Below are 15,707 nucleotides of genomic sequence, written 5' to 3'. Positions count from 1 at the left end.
GGCCTGTCCAATAATCATTAGCAACTAGGAGACAAGATGGGTGCAAAGTACGCGATAAGTTACTGACATTAGCCAGACATAGCGACATTTCTGAGGTGAAGACATTGAACTCATAGGCGATTCTTCTGAAGACCAACAAAGCAGGCTGTGTCTCTTGTCTTTGCAATCTACATCATTGTCTGCGCTTAAGATGGGGCACCGGTATCTCTGCGTCAGTGATATGAGCATAAATTTGCATAATCACGTTTGCAACGGGAACTAAAATATCACGTCATTCGCGAGAAAGGCGTTCTAAGAACATGTGCATGCCCGGCGCGCACCACTGTAAACATTCCAAACGGGACCGCAAACGCGTACGATGACAACTTTGTTTTCATGCTCTACTTCGCATTAGAAGTTCCGTTTGCTTGCTTGCTCGGCTCTGTTTGATTTATACAATTCTTATTTAATTTCATACTCTTCTGTCAGGATTTTGATTGTCCATATTTCGAGCCAATTACCAAAGATGGCCGTTATCGATCATGTTTGATCCATCGTCTTTTCGGAACACCGAGCGGTGCCGACATCGTGGCATGTATTGTTTGTACTTTGTGGAAGTCTATGCCGTACAGGTTAGCGATAAATGCTTGGATCCAGAGTCGACTAGAGAGTTAGAAAGAGTGATGGCGATATAGATTTTCCTCGAAACTTGACTTTAAACAGAAGGCTTATTTTTGAGTACTCCCCTATCCTGGCCGTACGTCGGCGGTGGAGAGCAGGATACGCAATAGCTGTGGGTCCATAGCTGTGGTGTTTTCAGACGGGATTCCTGCCTTTTACGGGCAGGTTTTGACTTTTATGATTTTAACCCCGCCACAAACCAGCCCGTAAAACACCACAGCGTGCACAGCTAGATACGCAATTACTTACGAGATTCGACAAACTGTACAGTACATAACTCTACAAATCGCCTTTATCGAAGCCTCCCGGTTGCTATGGGACTTTAGTGAAAATTTTATGGCATGCCCCTTTGTGGTACTTATATCGGTTCACAGCAAAGTTTACGGGCCCAGCCTAGCGATCATTTGGATCATTACTTTGTCATTACACTTGGTGGTGCACGGTGAGAGGACCGTCCGCCGAGTGTTGACTGTAGTTTCGAGAATATACCATGGTATTTTTTTCCCTTTTTTGCCACAAACTATGTAAAATGTATTTGATGTTTTATTTACGAAAATTTGAGATGAACATGGAGTCAATTTACCTACAAAATTTCCCTCATCACCGCGGCTGTGACACATTTTTACTAGTATTTCCCAACTTTGGCGGTAGCCCTGCTTACAGGTCCTGTGGTGGAGGCCGTATAACGCTGGGAACACAGATCTCTCTCTCTCTCTCTCTCTCTCTCTCTCTCTCTCTCTCTCTCTCTCTCGATCGATCGATCGATCGATCGATCGATCGATCGATCGATCAAAAACTTACATGTTTTATGATCCAGAGGTCAATTTTCAGATTCATTTCACACTTTATTTCATAAGATGTCCTTTCTCCCTCTAATAGCCATTCAAAGTTACTTTCACATTCAGTTTTTTTTCTTTCCTTCTATTTCAATTTTTATGAATCCTGAAATTCAGTCTATACTAATATGACGATATGAACGAGCCAACTTAGTATCTTAGTAAAACGTTATAAAGGTGAAAATATTTTCTTTGTTATTTCTTCTGTGATAGTATTTACTAATGTGTTTGCTGGTCACCTAGTCTTATCATTCGTGTTTTGTATCATAACTATCTACAAAACCTTTCGTTCTGTAGAATTCTATCTTCAGGAAAACAGTGGCATGTTTCAGAATGGAGATTAACAAAACTCACTTCCACAAACTACTGAGAAAAGAGAATATTTTGAATCGAGAATGCTTTATTCACATCATAATACTAGCAGACTTCAAACAATTTTACCTGTGTGTGTAGTGTAGTAGCAATGAGTTAAATCCACATTGAGTAAGCTTACAGCAACAAAAGGCTCTGTCACAAATTTATATTACTCTTTTGTAAATGATACCTTACTTGTTTATTCACATGCCTCTCATACATTCAGATAGTGTGTTCTTTTGTAATTACAAAGTAAAACAAAAATTATAATTTCAAACATAGACCCTAGGGTTTATGTTTCAAAGCATTTACGACAGAGATATCTTGTGGGGCATTTGGTAGGCTGCGGCTGTCCGGTTTGAACAAGTTCTGAAGCTTCCTGATAAGAAATATAAAATGTGTGCAACTTACTGGTATCATTTTCTTCTGCAGCTGTGATGAAATGATCTTGATCATCAGAAATAATTATAATAAGCCAGCTGCATCTGAAATTTGTAAAACACAAGAATATTGCTGAATATGACTTAGAAAACACATTGTCCATTACCATACAGTAACATTTTGATATAAAAAGTCTAAAAAAAGAAATTGATTCCTTCTGCACAATTTTATCTGCATAGGAAATGTAATTGCAAATTAGGACAATGGTGCATCAAAACTTTGACTTGTGTACTCATTTGTGTTTCCATATCAACATGTGTGTAGTAGTGCAAATTAAAATCTAAACTGAGGTTGATTCAAATGTTTGCTTTACAATTCGATATCGAAAAGTACTTATATTCTGTCAGATTTGGTTATATACCGCAATTTATATCCGCTTACGACCAAGGCATCCTCATAGCAATGCTCATCAGCATAACGTGTCACAGCCATGGCACATCAGCCATCCCCAGGTGATTCGGATTATCATCAGATATTGAGTCTGGTCACCGAGTTGACCTCAACGCGGCAAGGAGTTATATCATACTACACAACAGCACACAAGTAAAATCAAAGACAGTAGAGGGGGAAGACTGTCTATGGTAGACTGGCCCCAAGTCGCTCGGCTTGTCTCCCCATAACAGTTACTGTCCGACCAAGGTGTTCACTCCACGATCTAAGCACCAGCCTTGCACATAGCCTTTCAGTCTGCTGAGGTTCATTCCGAATTTATTCTGTTTTGATATTTATATGCCACAGACTTGGAGCAATTCTATGTCTATGGTAAAATGAAGTAAAAACACTGGACAACTTCGGATGTGAAATTCGTACGTGTTCCGGACTTCTAGTAGGCACATCGAAAACACTCATTTATTAATTTAAAGGGATGAAGTCGGCCATTTTTCATGAATCTTGTTTGATACAAGATACTACTTATATTGTTCGACATGTTGAAAGATACTGAATGAATGGGTGACCATGCATATATTTGACCTCAGTTTTATACACGATCAATGAAACGATCGCGAAAATGAATTAATGGTCATGATCATTTCGCCATAGTTTCATGTATCGTGTCTACAAAACAAATGTCAAACATAAGCATGGTCACGAATTTATTCAGTATCTGTCAAATGTATCTGTCAAACAATATAAGTAGTATCTTGTATCAAACAATATTACGAAAAATGGCCGACTTTATCCCTCTAAAGTAGCAACATCATTAAACTTTCCTTACCTTTACAAATGAAACTGAATAATATCGCTCAATATTTGACTTGTATATAGTCAATGTCAGCGTGTCCAACGTCGCCCGGCTTCGAGTACTTCTATCAAGATGGCGCCGTCCATATGTTCGGCATGACCTTCTGCGATTCCACGACGTCCATCGCGCTCAGTAACCAAGGAAACTCTACCGAACGCCAGAAATTTGGTGATTTCGTTCACCGACATTAGGTGGTCGACAGTAAAATCCCTAAGGCTTTTCTCATAGCCAACGAATGTTACTGCATTTTACAAGCAGTAAAGACGGTCGATGTATCTACACGTTGACGGATCGTATTTTGGACTAGCACTTCTCTAACGAGGAAAAACAAGAAAAATGTAGGTCCCGAAACGCTCAAAATCAGTGATTTTTGCAGGGGTGTAGTGCCCCCAGTGAAAAACAAACATCAAATCATTCCGGTCGAAAAAGGAATGCGTCAAGCCCTAGCCGGGTTCACTAAATAACACCCTGGGCAAGTATTTTGGTTCAAATGTAACGATTTAAAAAGCCTTAGGGTTTTGAACTTTCGGCTACCTAATTTGCATATCGGTGTCGTCACCGGGCGCGCGCTGATAGCGCGACTTGTTTTTGACGTCTCTCCGCACTTTGGAAATGTGTGCCGAGCGTTTTCCTCAAAAGTCAAGGGAAAGATCAAAAACACACCCATAGCAAGCACACAAAAAGATACCGGTGCCCATCTTAAGATGTTACGTGAGTGTGTAAAAAGAAAAAATCTAGAAAACTTTCTCGTCCAAAAAACAAGACATGCGATGACGAGTCATCATACCTCGATAACATGTTAATAGTTCTCTAACCGGTTCCATGATGCATAGCGCTCTAGGGTATAGAACGCGAAGGTTACTCATAGAACTGTTCAGCAGTAGGATGTGCGCAGGGTATGTTATTCTTAGAACACTGTGGCATGTTACGCCTTGACCTATATTCGGAAAAGTCTACTAGAAGATATACAATAATCTGGAAAGTCACGTAAGATGTCACAATTACGACAAGGACCGTACTTAAAAAAACAAACTAATTTTCGTATTGTTATATCCGTCGTCAGTCGCCAGGTAGGAGCGTGAGGTACAGTAGGGAATTAGCAGAAACCAGTAACTTCGCGGTGCACTACACATCCAAATTCTGTATGGGATCTCCTATGAGGGAATTTTAGCAGAAAACCAGTAAAAGACAACAAAATGTCGGCTATCAAAGATAACGTGGTTTAATACCTCTTCATTCCTACAATATTCAATTGCGAATTCAATCTCTCCTCCCTAATCCTTCCAATTCTGGGTTTTTATACTTCTCTCACACATATACAATCACGTCACTTCCTATTATCAAATATACTGACATGTAAAATGCTGATGTTGACAAGTCAAATGCTAACATAGAAAATATTACAAACGCTGACGTGAAAACATTACACAAAAGCCAAAAATAGAAAATCAACATAATAAAATGTCCGTTCGTATCACTTGCTAACAACTGGAAAATATACTTGTTCGTGATTCATTATCCCATCGCAGACTTTGACTCTCTCCCCATTTTAAAAAAATCAGCATCCTCGCTGAACAAAGTCATTAAAAATCATTAGTACATATTCATTTTCGTTGTGCAAAAAATGAAAAGAATGAATCAAAAGAAAACTAAACTTACATTGTGGTAAATTGAAAGCAATTAAATCGGTAAAGTTTAAATTTTTAAAGTATTAAAATCGATCAATACAATGAAGATACAGAAAATATAGTCCAATGATGCTTAAACTTGCATTTTTAAAGTCTGTTAACCTTTTGAGTGCTGTAATTTTTCCCATCAAAATTTTAGTGCAACGTTTTACCAATTTTCGTGAATTTTTCTGTATTTTTTTAAATTTTTTGACCAAATAGATATCATATTTCATCAGCTGTATTTTTTTATCAAAATTTTAGCAAAAATCTGAAAAAAAATGACTGGGAATATATAATACTGGCAACAAAAAATGACTATGGCACTCAAAGGGTAAATATTGTAAGCATTTATATAATTGTCATAACAGTCTAGTCCGCATACATGTTGATAATGTATCACGAGTATATAAAATACAACGTCTACTCATGAAAACAAATGAGAAAATAAAAAATATTACTGTGTAACGCCCTCCCTTGTAAAGGTTTTATCTCGAAACATCCCTTACTTAGCTAAGGCGTGTAAAGGTTGGTTCAAGATCATGTGAGATGGGGATATGAGATAGAAACATACGTTTAATTAATTATCAGTAAAGATTCAAATGAGAACAATCGAGAACTGTATACTCCATGGTGTGATCTTGTTTAATCTCAAGAAAGAATCAAAGACAGACGGTAATTTCCATGTAATGACCCTTGTATAATGATGACAATTTTGTAGTTATGTTAGATAAGAAAAGTATATAAAGCAACAGTCACCAAATGTGGACAGTTTTGTATGCATTACAATTACATTTTAGTAGGTCACAAACAATTTTCTAGATAACATTGTAGATTAAAAAGAACCGACTCATTTGAATGTTTGGATAGAACACACAACAGAGGTGCCGAAATACTTATCATGTTGATGATATCTAAACAGATTGCTGCCTGTTAATATATCAACACTCCGGTAGACGAAACATGATACAATGAATGCAGACGGATGCTGATCAGTGGTTCATTGAGACACATTGATAAACAGTGAGTGGAATGAATGAAGCAGCCACTACGACATTTGTGTAAGGCAGAAGTGTCTATGAATACTTGTTTTTATTATGTCATATGCATCTTTTAATGAAAACACTGAGTTATGGATACCACACAAGATATTGGCTTTCTTGTCAGAATTAAGAATAACAGTATAATTAGCCTTCTGTGTGTGCAGTCTGTACAACGAAATCAATAATAAGTTTGTCACTTCAGTTATATGTTCTATCAAAACACTCAAAGGAGCTATTCTTTTTATCTACTGAATGTTGTCTATAAAATTTGTGTGTAAGGTAAAATACTGTTAACGTAATGTATACCCATGTCCACCTTCGGTGACTGTTGCTGTAACTTAGAATGCACACTGTCGATAAGAATTTAAGACGTGGAACTTCACGTTGCCATCTTGTAATGAAGATCTAAAGTGGTGCCACAATCAACATCTTGGTGTGTCAGCTTCAGTTACTGAAAGCATTACGATCCAGATGGTACCTCGACTCGCATTCTCCTATACTAAGACCACGATCGCGACAATAAAAACTATACCAATGATACCAAAGATTCCCAATACTTGTGCCATTATCAGACTGCTGCTGCTTGTTCCCTAACATAAATAAAAATAAATAAACCCTAAAACATAAATGAGCTCAAGGTAACTGTAAGTTCCAAGAAATTCAGTCTTATATAAGCAGAACATTGAAAACTGAAACTGCAAGGATCTTCGGACAGACAGATATTAATAATCAAAATATTACCAAGATGTTGCTGGGAAGTTTTGACATCAAATACCGCAAATATTATATTTTCAACGAATGCATATACATGACAATCATTGATTTTACCGACAATAATAATAACTTAGTTCACATGAAGACCAATGAGACAAAACATTTTTATGGAAGCCGTGCAGTTTTCTTATGGGACTGGTTCAAAACTTTACACGACAACTGAACCCCTAGGATTGTACGTGTCGATTTTTCATTGCTCAGTGACTATTCATGTACAGTCTTGCTACTACCGTGTCCAAGGTTGTGACATAGCCAATGGTTATGGAACAATGTGTTTGATTTAGCCATAGACCTTCGAGGTGTTTAGCAGTCTGATAAGTTTATGGCCGTAAGAAACCCAACGAGAAAAACATTCTGTATACTTTTTTGACACAGATACTTCGTTCGTTTATGAAAACACCAAAAAAGTGAAGTGGAAAATTCAGACTTACCGTACAGAAATACTACGTCCTTCTGTATTCTAATGAAACAAGTGTTTTATGTGCGGGCTGAAAAAAAATGACATAAATGCAACCTTCAATTGCGGGAGAAGAAAATTCATGCAATTCAAGAAAATGCAATTTTACACCATAATTATCATATATATATATATATATCTTGACTTTGACCTTATTTTTTGCGCTGTAAATTAGTGGCATTTACATGACCAGTGTAATTTTTATCACGTCATACAAGATGGACAAAGACCATCTAACTACCATCCGTGGTAGAGATCTCGCCAATTAGCCACTACCGGGTATGAATATGGTTTAAGCCAGTTGTCAGAGCGTGCCAAAACCGTGTAGATGTACCAGACCAAAGGAGGCCATCAAGTTTTAGTAATGTTACTAGGAAACGCCATACTCATACATTTGTTGGCAGCTGAATGGTTGATCTCGTCTTAAGGATTTTTTACCTAAATGTTTGTATCATAGTGTAGTGGTGGGTTGACTGAAAGAAGACAAGCAAGATTCCTTAAAGGGAGGAGGCAATGGCAATATGGCCGCCACGTCACATAACCAATTGAAACGCCTTTTACAAACTTGTCAGTACCAACACTAATAATAACAATTGTACAGTTTAGGCTAGAACGGTCTGTTGTTTCTGAAGGAGATGATATTTTAAATATTATTTGGTTCTTATCCCAATCCCTTTCTATAATTATCTAGGCCCCTACATGTAGAATTCATAAACACACATATGGCAATCACAGTAACCTGTTGGCTGCAGTTCCATTCTGCACCTACACGGCCCATGGACATGAATATATACGCAAAGTCCACAGAGTGGAATTGCAGCCAAACAGTAACTTTTATTGCAGGTCACTACTTCATGCATATAGAAGGCGCTGTTGAAGTCCTGGTATTAATTTGGGTGTAGATGATCGATAAGAAAAATTAGAGTGAAAATGCGTTTTTTTCTAGCTCAAACTGCAGAACGTGAATCGTGAAATTGGGACAAGCGGAACATTTGGCATGCGGTACTTGCTTACCCGATGGAAGCCTGTTCAGCAACATCGGCTAACAGAAACAGTATTAGACAAAAGCCTTTTGTGTCTGCAGTCACCAGTACAAATAAAAGCTTAGTCTGCTACCAAAAGTGCTGTGAATAAATTCCCTTTTGTACCTTGCAACAGCAAGCAAGTGTCGCCAAACAAACTCTCTGACTGCATAACAGTCTTGTTTAAACATTCCAAGGCACACCCCGAGTACGGTAGTAAGCACTGGACGCCCTCTCGAGGTTATGCATGAAAATTATTTCTCCACATACTATAAACTTGGCAAGTGATTTAGCACGAGGAGCAGGTTTGAACTAAGAGCCAAATGACACCATTGGAATCAAAGATGTGAAAGTTAATAAGGCACAAAGATTTGCTGGAACATTAACAGAGATCAAGGATACAATAACAGCACACTGATACCAGTTTCTGTTGAATTCAGCTGCAGAACAAAAGCATGAACATCCAGCTGCAGCCCTATCTGAGCTGGCTGGTATAGATTCAACTACCCGGCATACAACCATCGCAAGCAATGATCGAACTCCTTGTGGTTTGAGTTGGAGCAAGAGGCAGCAATACCTTGCACCCGACATCCTACCAGAGTTACTAGATCGAGTGGTCCAAGCTACAAGCACAATCTCCTGGATCGAGCCAAGCACTGTATAACGACACTGACAAGAAGTATAAGTTATTGGGGTAGATTCATCCAACGCAAAATCAAAAGCTGAAGTTGCTTAGACTCCAACGAGTCATACCCTCACCAATTTTGATACTGAGTCGATCTAACTGCACTAATATATCATCCGTTCTTAAATCACCTCAATCTGCGATCATTCAAAGTCACTTCAAATCAGCTGTAATTCGTCAATTGTTGAAAATCACATCTCGACGAGAATACCATGAAGAACTACGAACGAATGTCAATCCAACTGTACTATCCACAGTTCCTGAGCGAATAGTTACCCAATCATTTCAACAGGCAGAGTGTGCATCGTGCCAACCACAACACTGAGACTGCTCTCCTATTTGTCCAAAACAGAGTTATGCTTGCCTTGAATAAAAAAGAAGGACGTTCTTTCTGTCATGCTTGGTTAATCCATCGCATTTCATAAAATCGACTATAATATTTTATTACATCGCCTTAGATCTAGATTTGGCATTGGTGGTTCAGCATTTTTATGGTATCAATCATATTTTGCTGTTCGCAGTTAGCCTGTCAAGGATGGTTCTATCTCATAATTCACAATTGAAGTAAGGCGTTCTTCAGGATATGTGTCCTCGGGCCAATTTTATTCACGCTCAACACAGCACTTTTACAGGATATTATGGTCGGCATGATCTTGAATGCACAGTGCCCGCTGATAATACACAAATATATATCATCTGTTATAAACCTGGTGAAGTGAGTACCGGTGTTGAAATTTGCTTTGATGATATTCGTGGAAGGATGAGAACTAACACACTGGTGTTTAACAGTAGCAAGACTAAAGTTGTACATTTTAATCACGCTTCAGTTATGCTGTTATGCATCGACCAGCATTGGGATTGGTAAACTTAACATCACTCCCTTTCCTTTCATTTGGAATCTTGGTTTTATTCGCAGCAGGGATGGCTTCATGTGTGATCATATCAGCCGGTTATGTAGGAACAGGTCAAGAACAGGTAAAATTTGTTTAATACTTGGCCAGTGCACTGCTGGTAAACTCATCCAAGCATTTGTGACTTCCAAACGTGATTATTACAACAGTCTGTCATACGGTATTACAAGTATGAACTAACTCATCTGCAGCCTGTTCAGCATGCCATAGCCTGTTCAGTCACAGGTAGGTGGAAATATGACCACATCACTCCTGTTTAAATTAATTACAATGGTTTTCTATTCAAGCCCTATACATTTTAAAATTTATTAACCACTTTTAAGATTGTCAGAGCTGATGAACCTCATTATCTGATATATTTAATTGGCCTGTTTGTACCATTGAAGTTGCATGTAACTCATCCTTCTGGTCATTTGAATAAGTCTTACAGTGGGGTGCTTTTCCAGTATGAGCTACTTAATTCTTTGCTGTAGTATGCACTGTCTTCACAATTTAGTTGCACTAGAAATGTTACTCCTTAAATGTAGGTTACAGAACCACCTTTTAACCAAATTTTACTCGTAATTGTAGTTTCAATTTTAGCTGTGTTTTGTATCGGTTTAAACTGTTGTGTACAACGCACATCAATTATATATGACACTTTCGTTGGTCCTCCCATGATACTATTCTTATGGTATCGTATAAATAATGGCCTAGCTGTAAGGATATTTGCATCAGCATAGCATAAACTTGTGAACATTGACTGTCTGTTAGTGGAGTTGGTGGAGGTCTTAGTTACACCAAGTTTGGCTGTAGGACATTCAAAATAATAATCCTTACAGACATATACGAAATGTTATTGGCAGTTTATCAGCAGGGATGACAATATATTTGTCATGAATGTCATTCAAATACTAAACAGCATCCGGATGCAACTATATAAATTTAGTCGGGCAATACTGGCACGGATTATTTCTTTAAAGATTTGACCCATTCTGACATTGCATCTAGCTCTACATCCTCCCTTTTAGCCATTTCCTGGCAGATTCCTCAACAGAATCCATAATGATCTCAAAATTATGGTTCCAGGTGATCCTGCGGAGTTCTACTTGAATCCAAAGACAATATTGTTCAAAGGTGGTGATCTTGAACCAAGTTCAGGTCTCCAGTGATGACATGGCCAACCAGAGTATATTTTGAAAGAAGAAGTAGAGCAGTCACGGATGCTTGTGTCTGAAGGAATTCATCAATTTTAAAGTGCCACAATGCCTTGTTGTAATTAAATATTTTATTAGAGATTGTTTTGGTCTGCCGATATGACAGAATAGGTAGACTGGTTCTTAAAGTACACAGGGATGTAAACTTTTGTTGTGAAGTATATTTCTGATAATAATGGCAACAATCCTTCCTTTGTAAATGGAAGAGGTATGCAATGACGATGTTCATCAGTCATAGGTCCAGCATGAACAAGCTTATACTGTCTGTTTAATGCAACACAGCAATAATACTGACCAGTCTGCATGGTTGCTTGTTCAGATCTGTCAAAGACAATCCAAATGCATAGGCATGCAACCTTCGCAATTCATCAACTTTGTCTCTGCACTGCACTAGCGTAATCCTTGCTAAAGTCATTGTAGGTCAACTTGCTATAGAATGAACTTGATGGAGGGATGTTAGTTGCCTCTTTGCACTCAACACTATTATATCAGACATGTGTGAATAATCCCCTATGTGACTCTATTGATGCACAACTATAATAGCTGAGTGTCATAGGTCCTGAACGAACATTTCCCTTTGGACACAAGACCAGGCTCCACGTTCTAAGATTATTTTACATCCACTGAACTTAATGGAGGGAGGTATATAAAGTTGCTGGTTGCACTAAATGCTAGTATATTGACAAAATTGCGCACAAATGTAGCTGCTGATTCTTATTTAGGACAATAGGCTCCATTAGTTACATCTGAAGTAGCGTTTATCAACAGACCCTCGATATATGAGTAGATAAAATGTGGGTTACAGAGTTCGTACACCAATTGAACTTTTCAGGATATGGGCCTTATCATGGGACATGCTACAAAGTGGATATCTCACCCTCTGCTTCAAGTCAAGACAAAAACTTGTATAGAGATATGTCATTTTTGGGAAAATGTCTCCACATCTAATGTAGAACTTTTAAAACGATCTTAAAAGCAAGCATCATTGATATTGGTGTAATTTGTTTCCGTTATTCCCTGGAAAGCTCAATAGCTTCGAGGATGAAGTAACCAGAATGAAGTGCTGTGTCGTGCGGATCTCATCATTAGCTTTGCTGGCTCTGCCACTATGTAGGGCAAGTGCGACTGCTGCTACTGTCATTACAATAATTGCTGTGAATCAAGACAATGTCAGTCCTTCTGCCAGAGTAATTATGTGAGTTTAGTACTCAGGCTAAGATTTGAATCCCTGACAATGCCCCGTAATGAGCAACTGACCGCTATCTTTTCAGTTTCACTTTTCCGCCACAGTTCAATCCTGTCTTCAATATTTGCTAACTCTGTCAGAAGTTCAGGTGCAGGTACAGGTTACTGACCATTAAGACCTGACTTTGCAGACTATCGAGAGGAAACTTGCAAAAAGTAAAGGCAGAGGCTACTTTTTGTTGCTACTAGCGGTATTGCAAGGAACTCTTGGTGAAGGAATATGCTTAAGAAAAAGTCAAGAGCTTGAATCACCTGCCACTTGTGCAGGCCTTTTAGATAAACCAGTCAGAACTCCCTGCTTGTATCATTGATGACATAACGGGTGCCGTGTTTAATTTATTTCTTCAGGCTATAAGCATACGATTACAGGTAGCCTCTAGGGTGGAGCTTAGTACAGATCTTAAGAATAATTTCAATCTCATTGTTAAAATATTAAAGATATCAAGTCATATAGCCTAAGTGCGGGGACCTGTGATGGTTATTTTAGCTACTTCTTAAATCACTCCTTATGCGAAATGGGGTGTTAATAATTTAGCCCTTATAATATAGAAGTTGACATCTGAGTCAACATCAGAGAATAATGGGGAGGTGCAAGCTACCGACACGTTTTTTTTTCAAAGCAGTATTTAGCATCAACGATTACAAGGAACCCAATCATAGTAGTAGTACAGAATATAAAGTTCAACGTTGTAGTTACTCGAAGAATGCATTGTTCTAGATGAAGACATTTTTGTATGTTTTAGAAAACCCAACATGGCCACTAGATTCATGTGATAAATTAAATGGAAAGCGTACGATGCACTTGTCCTTCCAACTAAGGGACAGGACGGCAAGTGCCATGAGAATACATGCAGTATATTTTGATGAGATCAAGCGTAACAAAGAATCCATGGAACAGAAGAAGAAGAAAAGTTGAATGATACTAATATAGGGCCCAAACCTGAAAGATTTGGCGTCTAATAATGATTGAAATGGTGTATGTAGTTTGAAGAGCAGAAAAAGTGGCCTTTTCAATGATTAGGGTTCGCTATTGGTATATTGGCAATGTCTGAAATTATAAACAATGATTTCAACTGTGCCAAATGTTACGACATGGCTAGTGTTCATGGGAAGTTTGAACTGATTTTGATAGCTCTCTATGAATACTTTCGTAGTCAGAATATGACTAGGGCAAATAGTGTGTCTCCAATTATACTTTACTTTGTAGGAACAATCAAAGGAAATACAATAACGTAATCAAACATACCTTTGGGAACTGTAGTGTTCTCGTGAATTGCGACAGCAATTATTTTGTGTGCAAACTGAAAAGATTCAAACAAGAAATTATCAATCACTCAAAGTTTATTCATTGTATGCAGTCTATAGATTGCATGTACTGCATAAATAGTGAAACGAATATAGAAACCTGACAGGGGGTGGTAGTTTTTGAAATGATGTTACATAAAATAGTGACCCTTCAAAAAAGTTTGCAAGATAAATATTAAATCTCCCTATGTGCGTGTCCTTATCAATACCTTCTTAATTTCTATATTTCCTAATTCAACTTCGACATTTGAAATATACTTCAAACCGAAATAAATAATCACTTGTATAAACTACTTTCAGTACCATTCGCCGTTGAAATTAAAGTATAGTAGCTGAAATATGTATTTCATCTAAGGTCTAGTTATTGGAATTTGTATGATTGGTTGGTTCCTTTGTTTAATGACAACTGCAGCTTTTTGTTCTTCTTAACGATGGATTTTGATGTTGAAATATACAATAAATATATCCAGAAATATATATTTATCTGTATGCATAATTGCTGTATTGTAACACTGTCTAGTGAAAAGAATATATAAAGCTTCTGAAATAACATAACGATATATATTGCTTTCGTTTTGTGTGAGAGTGTTGAAGATTGAGAAGTGCAATCGGATGTGTTCGTAAGGGTAATTCCTTACAACTGATATGAGAGGATAACATATACTGCAATATTCTATCTTTTTCAGAGAATGTCAAGGCTCACAATTTCAACACTGAATATAAAGTGCAGATTTGATGGTTTAGGAATGATGAACAGCACCATTCCCTTCAAAAGTTTTTTAGGGGACAAAGCCCTATGGGGCTTGTCCCCTATTGTATTTACTCAGGATCACTTCTTCTTCTTCTTCTTCTTCTTCTTCCGTAAATTCTTTGTAAAGCTAGATCTCCAAAACCGTTGCGCGCAGCCTTTTCAAACTTGCAGGGCTTATTAGGCATACTGAGTACTGGTGCACCTGACCCTTCATATTTTGATTGGTCACATGACCTGGCTGTTATTAATTATTAAAAATTTTAATTACATCTAATTTGCATAAAAATTGAAAGATCGAAAATCTGAATAGAGAGTTTTTAGACCATACTACCTAGATGCTACATACCAAATTTCAAGAATTTTCACCTTGCCGTTTATGAGAAGAAGATTTTTAAAGTATTATTTTTCTGATTTTTCAATAACCTTTGACCTCCCCTATACCTATGCTGCTAAGCTATACCAATGGCTTATTCTGGCTATGTAAGAATCTAGGGGGGCCGGGGGCTAGAGACTACTGAACGATGACCAACAGGGGATCAAACTGCAAATCAGAATTTTGAGGATGAACTTGACCTATGACCCTACCATGTTTCTATACCTCATTGATTATGCACATATCTAATTCCGGCCTTCAAACTAGAGCTAGAGTTCTGATTTTTGGTACACAGGGACATGTATCAGTGTTAAGGTTTTTTAACAAAATGTCACATGACCAGCACATCCTATACCTCATTGATTATGCACATATCTAATTTTGGGCAAGCCAATAGAGCTGGAGGTCTGATTTTTGGTATATAGGGATAACTATGGGATACAATTTTTTTGACAAAATGTCACGTGACCTCGATGACCTTTGACCTCAAATATACATATCTGTCCATAACTCAGTAACCACAAGGGCTACACCCTTCATATTTGGTATGATGGGAGACCTTATGGTACCATATGCCATACCTCATTTAATATGCACATATATAATTTTGGGCCAGCCAACAGAGCTAGAGGTCTGATTTTTGGTATATAGAGATAACTATGAGATACTATTTTTTTGACAAAATGTCTCGTGACCTCGATGACCTTTGACCTCAAATATACATATCTGTCCATAACTCAGTAA

General features: G+C 37.8%; 1 long non-coding RNA gene across 1 annotated transcript; it reads right to left on the bottom strand.

The window, feature by feature from the left end:
• Nucleotides 1-6,206: 6,206 nt before the first annotated feature.
• On the bottom strand, nt 6,207-13,838 carry LOC139141447 (uncharacterized). The gene is made up of 3 exons (XR_011554179.1): nt 13,781-13,838; nt 7,450-7,506; nt 6,207-6,834 (listed from the first exon to the last, which is right to left on the bottom strand). It is a non-coding gene; the product is annotated as an uncharacterized lncRNA (long non-coding RNA).
• Nucleotides 13,839-15,707: the final 1,869 nt, after the last annotated feature.

Source organism: Ptychodera flava, chromosome 10 (genome assembly GCF_041260155.1).
Source record: "Ptychodera flava strain L36383 chromosome 10, AS_Pfla_20210202, whole genome shotgun sequence".
Lineage (NCBI taxonomy): Eukaryota > Metazoa > Hemichordata > Enteropneusta > Ptychoderidae > Ptychodera > Ptychodera flava.
This window is presented reverse-complemented; position numbering and strand designations above follow the sequence as displayed.